This window comes from Podarcis liolepis (assembly GCF_965112155.1).
Source record: "Podarcis liolepis genome assembly, chromosome: 6".
NCBI classification, from domain to species: Eukaryota; Metazoa; Chordata; class Lepidosauria; order Squamata; family Lacertidae; genus Podarcis; species Podarcis liolepis.
Window position 1 is genome coordinate 44,318,187 of NC_139559.1, and position 11,262 is coordinate 44,329,448.

At 41.9% G+C, this 11,262-nt stretch overlaps 1 protein-coding gene across 4 annotated transcripts in view; it reads right to left on the reverse strand.

Annotated features, from left to right (window-relative positions):
• FOXP4 (forkhead box P4) overlaps window positions 1-2,194 on the reverse strand; it is a 151,694-nt gene extending 149,500 nt beyond the window's left edge. The window contains exon 1 of one of the 4 annotated variants that reach the window (XM_083509219.1): window positions 1,637-2,194. The gene's annotated coding sequence lies outside the window, so the exon portion shown is untranslated. The remainder of the gene's footprint in view (window positions 1-1,636) is intronic. The other 3 variants (XM_083509213.1, XM_083509217.1, XM_083509214.1) reach the window with 3 other exon arrangements.
• Window positions 2,195-11,262: the final 9,068 nt, after the last annotated feature.

The following is an 11,262-nucleotide window of genomic DNA, read 5'->3' on the forward strand; positions in this document are numbered from 1 at the left end:
TATATAGGTTATATAAAAATTTATATAGGTTCCCCCCCCTTTTTTTAGGGAGCACTGGGATGGCATCACATTGTATTATAGTGAACAATGGATACGATCATTTCTTTGCTAATTTTAGTTCAAGTTTGCTGCTCTAAGGGATATTAGAAACATTTCTAATTCAGAGGTGGCATTTAAAGGTGGGAGTAGAAGACAAACCGACAAGAAGCTGAGGAGACAGACTGAAAGACTGATTGGGCCAAAAACATTACCTGACAGCAATAAATACGTTTTGTGCATTTAAGAAATATATAAAACGAGGAAGATCAAGCTCATTTAAGAATGTAGATGATGAAGTGAACTACTGTAACAACAGAGTATATTTATTGCTACCTTCCCAGCAGGAAATAATAATTTAAAGAGCCATTAAAAGTTTTTTTTTTAGTCTTGTTATTTAGAAGAAAGCAAATTTAAATTTCAGTCACCGTATAAAAATCGGTAAGAAATAAGGGGAATTCAGGATTTATGAAATATTTTTCTAGCATCTCTACCACCTCAAAGTTTTATTACCCTAAAGAATAGACCTAAGCCAGAGAGCCGATCTTTTCGCTAGGCAAAAAACTTTCGTATCCGTTGCCAACTTGTTTGCCAGGAAAAAGTTATTTCAGAGTGGGGAAGACAAGAAATTCTGCTATCCCAATTCAGGATCTCACCCCCATTCTAAATGTGTACTCAAGAAGACCATAAATGTGAGTGCCTTTGAGCCTATCCATCCTGTCAATCACAATAAATTGTAATTCAAAGACACACTTACAGGACTGATTGATCTGCAGAAACCCCAAAGCGGTTTTGCAACATCTACTCCCCACCCCTCTTCACATTCACAAAACAGAGGAACAAAAAAAAAATCCACTCACTGCATGCTTCTTCCTTCATTTTTCCCTATAAGCAAGAACCTCTTATCCCTGCCTCCCATCCTCACAGCTCCCCCCATGAACAAAGAGAAAAGCTTTCCAACACCCCAACTAGTCTCACATATCCGATTCCTTTGGTTTCCATGCCACCCTCTGTAAATCCCAGCTGAAAAGTTATTTCCACCAGCACCTCTCTTTGTCTGGAGTGCTCCGTTTTCCGGGTACCCCGAACTTTCACGCGTCTCTTTTACTAAAAGGCACTGATAAATTAAACCGAGAGGAGGCTGCCTTCGCCAAGTAGTTTTTCTATATATATATATATATTTTCCACATACACACCCTACCATCCTTGAGGTTGCAATCTCAGAGGGAGAAAGAGAGTAAGGAAGGATGCGGGAAAGGGGGGGTGAGGGAGAAGGGAGGGAATCAACAAAGCATAAATCTCAGCCTCCTCTACACACCTGCTTTTTCCAAAACACCTGGGGGGCAGGCGCAACAGACCGGCCAGTTTATCAACTTTAAGTCGTTCCTGATCGCAAATATTCAATGCAAGGTATATATATCTCTTTAAAGCAGAAGAGTGCGCGCGGCTGGGGGGGGGGTGTAGAGAGAAAGAGGAAGGAACTACTGTATGGATTAAAAACTAAACTAGCACTGAAAGTTTAAGAGGAGGGGGGAGGGGAGGGTTGTTGTTGTTGCTGCTGCTGCGGCTGCTGCTGCTACTGTTAAAAGATCCCACCAACCTGTTTCGATCTACAGCGCCTGGAATCGGGTCTCAACTTTTAACACCCCCCACTTGGAGCATGTGGCTGCCTCGCTGCTGCTGCTGCCGCCGCCGCTGCTACCGCCGTTGCCGCCGCCGCCTCGTCCAGCTTCGTCCCTTGCGGAGCAGAAATGCCTCCAGCTCCCAGCAGCCCGAGGTTCCCCCAAAGTTAAACACCTCGGAGACAAAGAGAGAGAGACAGAGAAAGAGAGAGAGAGAGAAAGAAAGAGGGAGAAGCAAGCCGACAGAGAGAGAGAAGAGAAAGCACTAACACAGTTCAGGCATGATCATACTTTTCTCCTGCCAAAGGCTTTGCCGCTTTCTTCTCTTATTGTATTCGGGGGGGGGGGTCCTGTTTCTTCTTCCTTCACCCCTTTCTCCTGTTCCGTTTTCCTCAATGGAAGTCTCAGAGGCGGGCGGGGGGGGAGGGGGGAGTCAATCTTATGTCTCGGGTCCCTCCTCTCTCTGTCCCATTCAGATGTGGAGATCAGCCTCTAATCACAGGGGTTGTGTCTGTACTGGAGATGTGACTTGAGAGCTGGGAAGGGAGGGGAGGGGGGAAAGAGAGAGAGAGAGAGAGTTACTTCCAGTTCTACCATAATCCATCTAAAGCAGGTGCAGCTCTTTTCGAAGCCCACAGGTCCTGAATGGAAAAGGAAGCCACGGGCGAGGAGCGCGGAGGAGAGGGGAAGGAAAGGTTTTTTTGAATCGAGGCAAGCAAAAGGAAGCGAGGCCCCTCTCTCAAGTCACTTTTTGGGGCCTTTAATACCTGAAATCGTGATTTCTCCGCACTTTTAATATGTTAAGTTTTCCCTCCTTTCTTATATATTTAAGGGGGGGATAATAAGGGGTACATATTTTTCTTAGTTTTCCGTGTTTTGGGTTGTTCAGTTTTCGCGAATAGCCCTTGTGTTAAGACTACCGATTCTGGTTTTAAAGACCCTGCTGAAAGAGTGGCCTCGCTGCTATGTCATACCTTAATATATTTTACCAAACAGTTTAATGAGCACATATCGTGCGTCTGTGTGCCACAAACCTGCAGGGATCGTTGTGGGTATCACACAGGTGCATGCAGCAGGACTGGCCGCTGCTCCTCTCAAGGTGCACAGGAAATATTAAATGTGTGTTTGATCCCAGATAACATGGGAAGCGGCCCATACAATTTTGTTGTGAATATGGGGGGATGATTAGGGTTGTTTTCACTCATGAGACTTAAGTCCGGTTTTTTTGCATTTCTCCTATTTGTAATGCCAATGAAATACTTATATTAGCCTGAATAACTTTGAAATGGCTTCCTACCAGTTTCTGACAAGTATTAAAAAAACATTTGCATGAGCACACGCAGAGTGAGGGGCAGACTCAAATTATTTTTAATTAACGTAAGTAAAAATGTCCTCACACTTGCAACCCTAAGCATAGGATTAGGCTTCATAAACGTTATAAAGTACTTTTCACACCTGACCCTTAGTTTATTTACTTGGAAATGGCTTTTAAAAATTATACTGAGATTGGAAAGCTTGACCATTTTTGCTAATCATACTGAGATCCTTTTCATTTCCCTAAATGCTTTGCAGGTCTCTTCAAATTTGCCTTGAATTTTGCTCTCACTGAAACCATACTTTCCAGTATGTATGTGTAGGACTGGCTTGTAAAAGAGCAGCAGAATTCACCCAGGTTTATTATTATTAATAATATGCAACACAATTATCAGCATAGTTATTCAAAAGAGGGTCCCCCTATGTTTAGTTGGGCTTACTTTATAGTAAGCGTCTTTGGGATTGCAGCCTTAGTACATCCCAGCTCTTATCTTCTGGATACATTTAATAGATCAAAAATGCCCTTACCTGTATTTACCAATCCCTCAGTAACAATGATCCTGATCTATTCAGAGAACACTGAATATATATGCTTAAATAAGACATTTTTGGGGGAATATTTCTATGCCTTCTTTCTACTGAAGGATATTGATGTTGCCTTATTCCATACATTAAAAAATAAAACAAATAAAAATATAAAATACAGATAAATAATAAAATAACCATCACCTACATTTGAGGTGAGGTGAAGAGATAGATCCAGCTGCCTCGGGACAAGGCCTGATTCAGATCAGGATTACAGTGCTGTGGGATGGTTTTCACCTGTGCCATTTTCCCAGCTGAAGTCAACCCTATGTTATATTTTGCCCTGTGGAGAAATGGCTGTAATGGGGGGGGGGGCGGGGGCGGGGTGGATTTCGACCAGGAAACTGGATTGGTGGAAAGTTTAAAACACCATCTCCTAGCAGTCATGGTCCTGATTTGAATTCCCAGCCTCTTGTGGCTGCTCTGATCCTTTTTAAAAGAAAAAAAGGGGGGGTGGAGATCTGATTCATCGATCTCTCACATCACATTCTAGTTTGCCTTAAGTCTAATTAAAATGACCCAACATAAATGGACAGAAATCAGCACTACTAAAAGCTATCCACAGTTAAATGCCTCTGAAAGATCAAATAAATTATATCTATTTTACCTGGTGTTTATATTAAGGGTGCAATCCTACAGCCAGCATTCAGCCAGCTGAGGGGCCACAGGAAAGGCCCTTGAATGGACAGCACAAAAGGCCACTGGAGGTTGTTGTTGTTGTTATTAAAATTTGTATACCACCCTTCATCTGAAGATCCCATGGGTGTAGATGTTGCACAGGTTGTGGGGGCCAAAATGGAGTATGTCAGGAAAGGCAAGTAACCAGAAGATCCTAAGCCCTCTTCTTCCAGACACTCCCCCTCCGGGGGGGGGGTGGAGTGTCCAAAACTACACCAGCCCCAGTTATTTTTGTCTCGTTGGAGTCAATGCGAGAGATTTTTTTTAAAAAAAGATGGACTTGGAGGGGGGGGAGAGAGAATTGCTGCCCCCAACCCCATGCTGGCCACACCTATCTGACAAGACTTTGGATGTGGTGGTTGCTCTGTCTAATAGATGCCATACATGTATGAGGGGGAATGCCATAGTGCTTCAGCTGTAGAACAGAGAAGACCCTGTCCCCTAACTTCCAAAGGCAGGGGAACCAGAGCAGCTCCTCAGCCTAACATCTGAGCAAAAGAGGGAGTCCATATGAATGCAGACAGTTCTTCAGTTTTTCTCGGTCTTAAGAAATAAGGCATTTTCCTTAAACTTACAGATCATCTGGTTACAGGGCACATGTGCTACCATTAAGTTTTCAAGCTCACTACTTTGTGAGGGATAGAAACAGAGTTTTAGACAGCCATTTTGCATACAAGAGAAGCATAGATGTTTCTGCTGTTACAACTAAGTGTTGCTCTTGTCCCACTGCGGCTGCAATCCTAAATTTATTTAAGTAGTAAGGCCTATTGAAATCAATGAAGCATATTCCTGAGAAGCCATTATTAGAATTGGGCTGTAAAAGCTGCAATCCAATGAATGTTTATTTGGATGCAAATCCCACTGAACACAAAGCAAAATACCTTAAGTATTCCACCATCGAAATTAGTCGGACTTGCTTCCATGTACACATGCATAGCATGGCCTCCACAGATTCAATATTCATGTTTCTCCTGAGTAAAGATTAATAGGTTGAATTGTAAAAACGTATCCAAATGCCACAATATTTAACTTACTTACTTCTTGCAAAACCTTATGAAGAGCAGCAGTAGTAGAAAGAAAAACTCAAAATGTTTTTATCAGACAGAAACCACAACCTAATGCACATTTATGCACTCTTAGAACCAACTGAAATCATGGAGCTTAGTTAGGCACATCTAACCCTATGCAGAATTGTGGCCCAAGGCTGCAATCCTGCTATCATGTTATGCATAGGTAAGTCCTACTGCTTTGCCTTAAATGAAAGGAAAATCTAATTTAAACATTTCTGCAGGAAAGGCTCTCAATTCCCTATCGTGCTTTCATTTGTGAGAGCAGGCCTTATTTGCTGAGTGATTCTTATACCTCTAATAGTACTCATGCAAAAGCAATGCAATAAAGTTTTCTGTAACAGAAAAACTAAATATTTGTTGAAGATTGTATTTTAGCTGGAAACATATCAGGGTTTGTCAATGAATTTGTTTGAACCTATTATTTTCTTTGGTTCTTGATTCATTGGGTGTTATAATATGGGGTACCTCTACAGTCCAGGAAAAACTGTTAGTGTTTCTTTCTAGAGTAACATTACTGCCCGAAAATTTTATATTATATTGTCAACGGTATTGTCTTTCAAAGCAGTCACACTATGAACTGCGCTTTCAAAAGCCTGCAAACGGCAAATAAAATGAAAAGTTTGACCTGTGTACAGTGGTACCTCTGGTTACGAACGCTTCGGGTTACGAACTCCGCTACCCCGGAAGTAGCTGCTCCTGGATGCGAACTTTGCCCCAGGATGTGAATGAAAATTGTGCGCCGGAGGCGACTGCGCAGCAGGAGACCCCATTAGCAAAAGCGCGCCTCAGGATAAGAATGGTTTCAGCTTAAGAACGGACCTCCGGAACGAACTAAGTTCGTAACCACTGTACAGGCATAGATTTTCCTAGAAGCTAATCAACTTCAGCCTGATTGTTTTCTCTTCCTTCTCGCTTTCAAGAAAATTCTGTATTACTCTGTGTTGTACTGAAATTGCATACAAGGCTAATTTTGGCTACTGTTTTCAAAAAAGACTGATATCTAGAGCATGCAGTCTCTCATTTATTTTTTAGAAATTAAGAACATGATTTATATTTCCCCCACAATTCTCTAAGGAGTTTAGGGCAGTGTATATGGTCCTTCACCATCACTTTTTTTTTTTAATCATGGCAGCCCTTTGTTAGGGTGAGTGCCTAGACACATGAAATGTTTTCAAAAATCAAATCAACAAAGCAAAATATTGATAAACTTTTAGAAAAAAATATCCTGACCAAACATATTCCTCATATTTTTGATTTCTTCTAATAACATATGAAGGTCTAGGTTGTAGCAGTTGCCAAGAATGCCTTTTGGCACTCCCATCTTGTGAAAACGCTGTGGCCCTTTCTGGCAGATCAAAACCTATCTGTAAATTCTTTATTGATAATCTGAATAAATACTTGAAATGTACTGGTCCGAGGTTGTAAATAGCTACTCACTGGATCACCTCTGGCTAACAAAAATGTCAAGCAGGCACTGTGGCGCATAGGTTTTACATAACATGATTCATTACTGCAAGCAGATTAGTGACAGTGGGGGGGGGGTAATAATTTTTGTGGACCTTCTTGCAGTGCTGTAGTGGTCTGATCTGTGTGGAACTATCAGTGATTGTGGACGGACTACAACTTCACATCCCTAAACCTATATTTAATCTCGGCCTGCAACACAAGGCCTACTTTTGACATTGTTTGTTTCGTTTTTACTATACATGCCCACCTTTCTCTCCCACTCTTCTCTTTCTCAGAAAGTAAATAGCGGCGGTGTCTCTGTTCTTACCTGCCTTGCATTTGGCTATGCCTCAATTGTGGGCCGCCACAACATACCCGTGAAACATAAATATTTGGGTAGTGAGAGGGTCTCAATCAAAATGGAGGATGGGAAAAGGCTCTTTCTTTCATTACTACCTCACACACACAAAATACACCCCTCACCCGGTGCACCGGCAGGCCCTTGTCTACCATACAATATTGTGCACGCTCAAGCCCACACTTGTGTCCTGATTGTGGAATCTGCGGCCTACCATCAAATTTTGGTTGATGACAGTAACTACAAAATTAGCAGTTTATGCCTACAGTCAGGCTCTTGAACGACAATAAGCCACAAGTCATGTGAATAAGACTTTACTGTAGACACCATTTGCCCTGAGCAACAAAGGGACTTGATTTGCTGTAGCTCTTTGCCTTAGACCTTGCCCCTCTCTCCTGCTGGAAGAGCACAATTGAAGAAATATGGCACTTACAGCATGCATTTTGTAATTTTACAAAACAAGGATGCATGTCAAGGTTTTTAAAAAGTCAGTTTTGCGAACAGAATTGCTGTTAGCTGGAGAGTTTTATCAAAATGTGCACTGTATACATTCAGATCTTTTTCACTTGGATGGAGAATTCTGTTTTGATTAAAGCATTTCGTCATTTCTCAACAACAGAAATGAAAGCTTGTTAAGAAATACAATACAATATAAATACAATTTCCATGCTACATGTGCAGCGTGGGGTTTTTAAAAAAAAAATTACTGGCACAAAAATTATCAAAATAATGCTTGTCAATGTTCAGTTTTGCTCTGATGTTTTACAAATGGAAAGTTTTAATGAAATCATATATTTTTTCAACAATATGTAGCATTGGGTAATGGCCCAGTTTTGAAAACAATACTGCTAAAGCCACATTGGGCACATTCCAGCAAAAATTGGTTGTGTGACTAAAGCCATATTCGGGCATTCTTCTCCTCACGCACTGAGGTGGCGGGGGGGGGGGGAGAGTGATTGTGTGCCAGCTAGCTCCTCCCCCTTGGTCACTTCATCATCATCAACCCTTTGCCCACCACACACTGGAGGGCAAATGGCTGCAGCAGGGAGCCGGATGTATTTGTGTAGGCTCTCCCTCATGCAATTATAATCAAATGAAAATAAGAATGCCTGCATAGTGCTGAAGGCTCAATGAAATCTATGGAACTTGTCAAAGAGGCCCATTCCATCCAACACAAGTGTTCCTAGGATTACTTTAGAACTGAATGGGAGTTACTTCTCAGTAAAATCCGCTTGCTCCCAGATCCTACCCAAGCTTCTCATCTTTGTCTTCAAAGCTGACCATGGCCCTGTTCACCACCCCCTTACACCCTGTCTTATATCCCAGCACATCCCTTGTCTGAAGGTCTCCTGCTCTCTCAAACAACCCTACCCTATCTCCATTGCCTCATGTATGGGTCTCATAGAATTGGAGAATTGTCAGCTATCAACAGGAACCAAATATCATTATATATACCATAATATACTATGCTACCGTATATTCAATACTGATATCCAAAAGTTAAAGTCAAATGGAAATCAAATATCAACAGATGTAACACACATATAGTAACTTGTTCAAATTACAAAAGGTGAATATTCAATATAAAAATTCATAGAGTTTTAAGAATTTTTGGAAGCAAATTCCATTGATTGCTACAAGATTTCCAATTGATCACACAACCTGCTACTTCCTTTCCTTCTCTTTGGTTCCTTTGAAAGTAGTTTTCTTGTTGAGGTGGATCTAGCCCCAATACCCCCTTCTTCCCCCCTCAGCTCTCAACATTTCAACATAACTCGTGCTTTCAAATATCAGTGGGGGAAAAGAAGATGTGGGGGTTACTAAGACCCTCCTGCTTATCTTGCTCCACAAAGGCAAGGGAAAATGGCCTGAGTGAAAGCAAGGTGAGGTAGCTTCAACTTGCCCCTTAAAACCGGCATCCACAACCTTCGATGCCTTTATCTAGAACCATCCTCCTTCTCAGCCTGCTCTACAAACATCTTTCGTTTATAACGTTATACCTCAGTAGACATATATTAAGAGGCCATGAGATGGCTCAGAGTCCTTTGACTCAAAGCTGGTGTGCTATAGTGGTTAGAGTTTTTGGCTAGGACTTGAGAGACCAGGGTTCAAATCCCTACTTGACTATGAAGCTCACTGGGTGACCTTGGGTCAGTCACTGCCCCTCAGCATAATCTACCATGCAGAGTTTGCTGTGGGGATTAATTGAGGTGGGGAGAGCCATAGGTGAGATATCAATGCAATGAATGAATGAATTTCAGCTTCTGCTTTCTCTACCAGCTCAGCTAAGACAATTTTAAGCTACCTCACACAAAAGCTAGAATTTCCTGATTAGGAAACAGCCCAAACATAAAAACAACCCATGTCTATTTCTTCCTAACACTTTCTCTGTTGGTTTTGGCCAGGCTTCGCTAACCTGGTGCCCTCCAGCAGCGCTGTCTGGGGCTGATGGAAGTTGTAGTCTATAAAGGAAGGCCCCAGGCTGGTTGGTGATGGCGTCAATCAAAGATGACTCTCAAGCTTCTGCTTCATTTGAATCTATTTGCATAATGGATCCAGCACAGCATAAGCAGCATACTGGAAAATTCAAAGGAATCCATGAGTATAAAAATAGTTAACAGAGTTTAAAATAAATGATGAAGCAAAAGCAGTGCCCAACATTGTATGAGTAAAAGCTGGCCTGTAATTAGCAGGATCCCAGAAAGGGGAGGTGTCTTTCTTATGCCCCCAAACTGGAGAAAGTGTCTGATACCTTTCCACGTGGTTGCTGGCACTGCCTTCCTTGGCTAAATAGTTGTGAAATTCCTACTCCAGCTTTAGACAAAATGGTTAGGTGGGTGGCCATGGCTTTGTCATTGGGCTATTACATTCCAGTTGTGTAAGGCAATGAAATGACGTGATCCATTTACTGTAAGTGATGAGAAATCCCCTGGCTCTGCATTTAAAAACAACATATTCCTCTCAGCGCTGGGTTAAAAGCCAACCCACTAGCCTTAGTCAACAAGTAACTGCATCATGTTTTCCCAAACAAATATCCACAAGGAAATGTAGAACTCCTTACTGGCTCTAAAGCCAGAGAAGGGGGAATAGGGAGGGTTGCATGTGGAGTATCCATCCTGGAGATGGCTATGCTGGGAGATTTTAAATTAGATGGGGCTGTGTGGCATAAATACAAGTATACAGTGCCTGCAAATTACTCCAAAGGTGCCAAACGCTATCAACTTTTAGTCAGGCTAGCATCTGTGCTATAGGTTTTTCCAATGACCAAAGCAGTGAAATGTTCTAGAAATGATGCTTCTATATTTAAACAATGGGTTTTGCCACCCAAATCATTTATATTACTGTGGGTGGTTACATGTTAAATGCTTAGGATCCATGCATAGAATAATAGAATTGCAGAGTTGGAAGAGATCCTCAAAGGCCATCTAGTCTGACCCCTGCAATGCAGGAGTCACCACTAAAGAATCCTCGAAGGATCTTCTCTCAGTGTAATCCATCTGTTGTGGATTTATCATATTTTCTCAACACTGGATTTTGGACACTTCCAGATGAGATTTTATTTTGCGATCGATGCTCCTCGTGCAACGTTTTTGCAGCACCGATACAACATCATTGCTGTGTAGCAAAATGACATCCTGCATCTCCTCCCCACCCCATTAAATCCAGACTAAACTTTACAGAGAAAATCTAATAAGTAAAATAACTGCTGCCACAATACATTTGTGGTATCTCAACACCTTGTTTGCAAATTAAGCCCCTGTCTGGAAGCGCCCTTTGTTTCGGGGGAATATAATGTCACATGAACACCAGGGGCCATAACAAACTTGTTCCATGCCTCACTCATTCTGAGAAATATATATGGCTGTGTACACATCACCATTTGCTCTGGCTCCAGCTGTTTGAAGCCATGTAGACAGAACTTCAGCCACAATCCATACCTGTAGTTTCCTGAGAAATTCTGCTGCTTGGGGCATTTTCCCTCAAACCAGATTCCATCCAATTTGAAAGTGTGCTTTGTGGTTAAATCTCTGCTGTCCACATGCAGCATGTAAATGCAACGTGAAATACAGTGGCTGAGGGAACGACCTTTCTAGGTTTTAAGCTGCTAATGTGTACACAGCCCTAAAAAGGCAAAGGTACCCATGACCGTTAG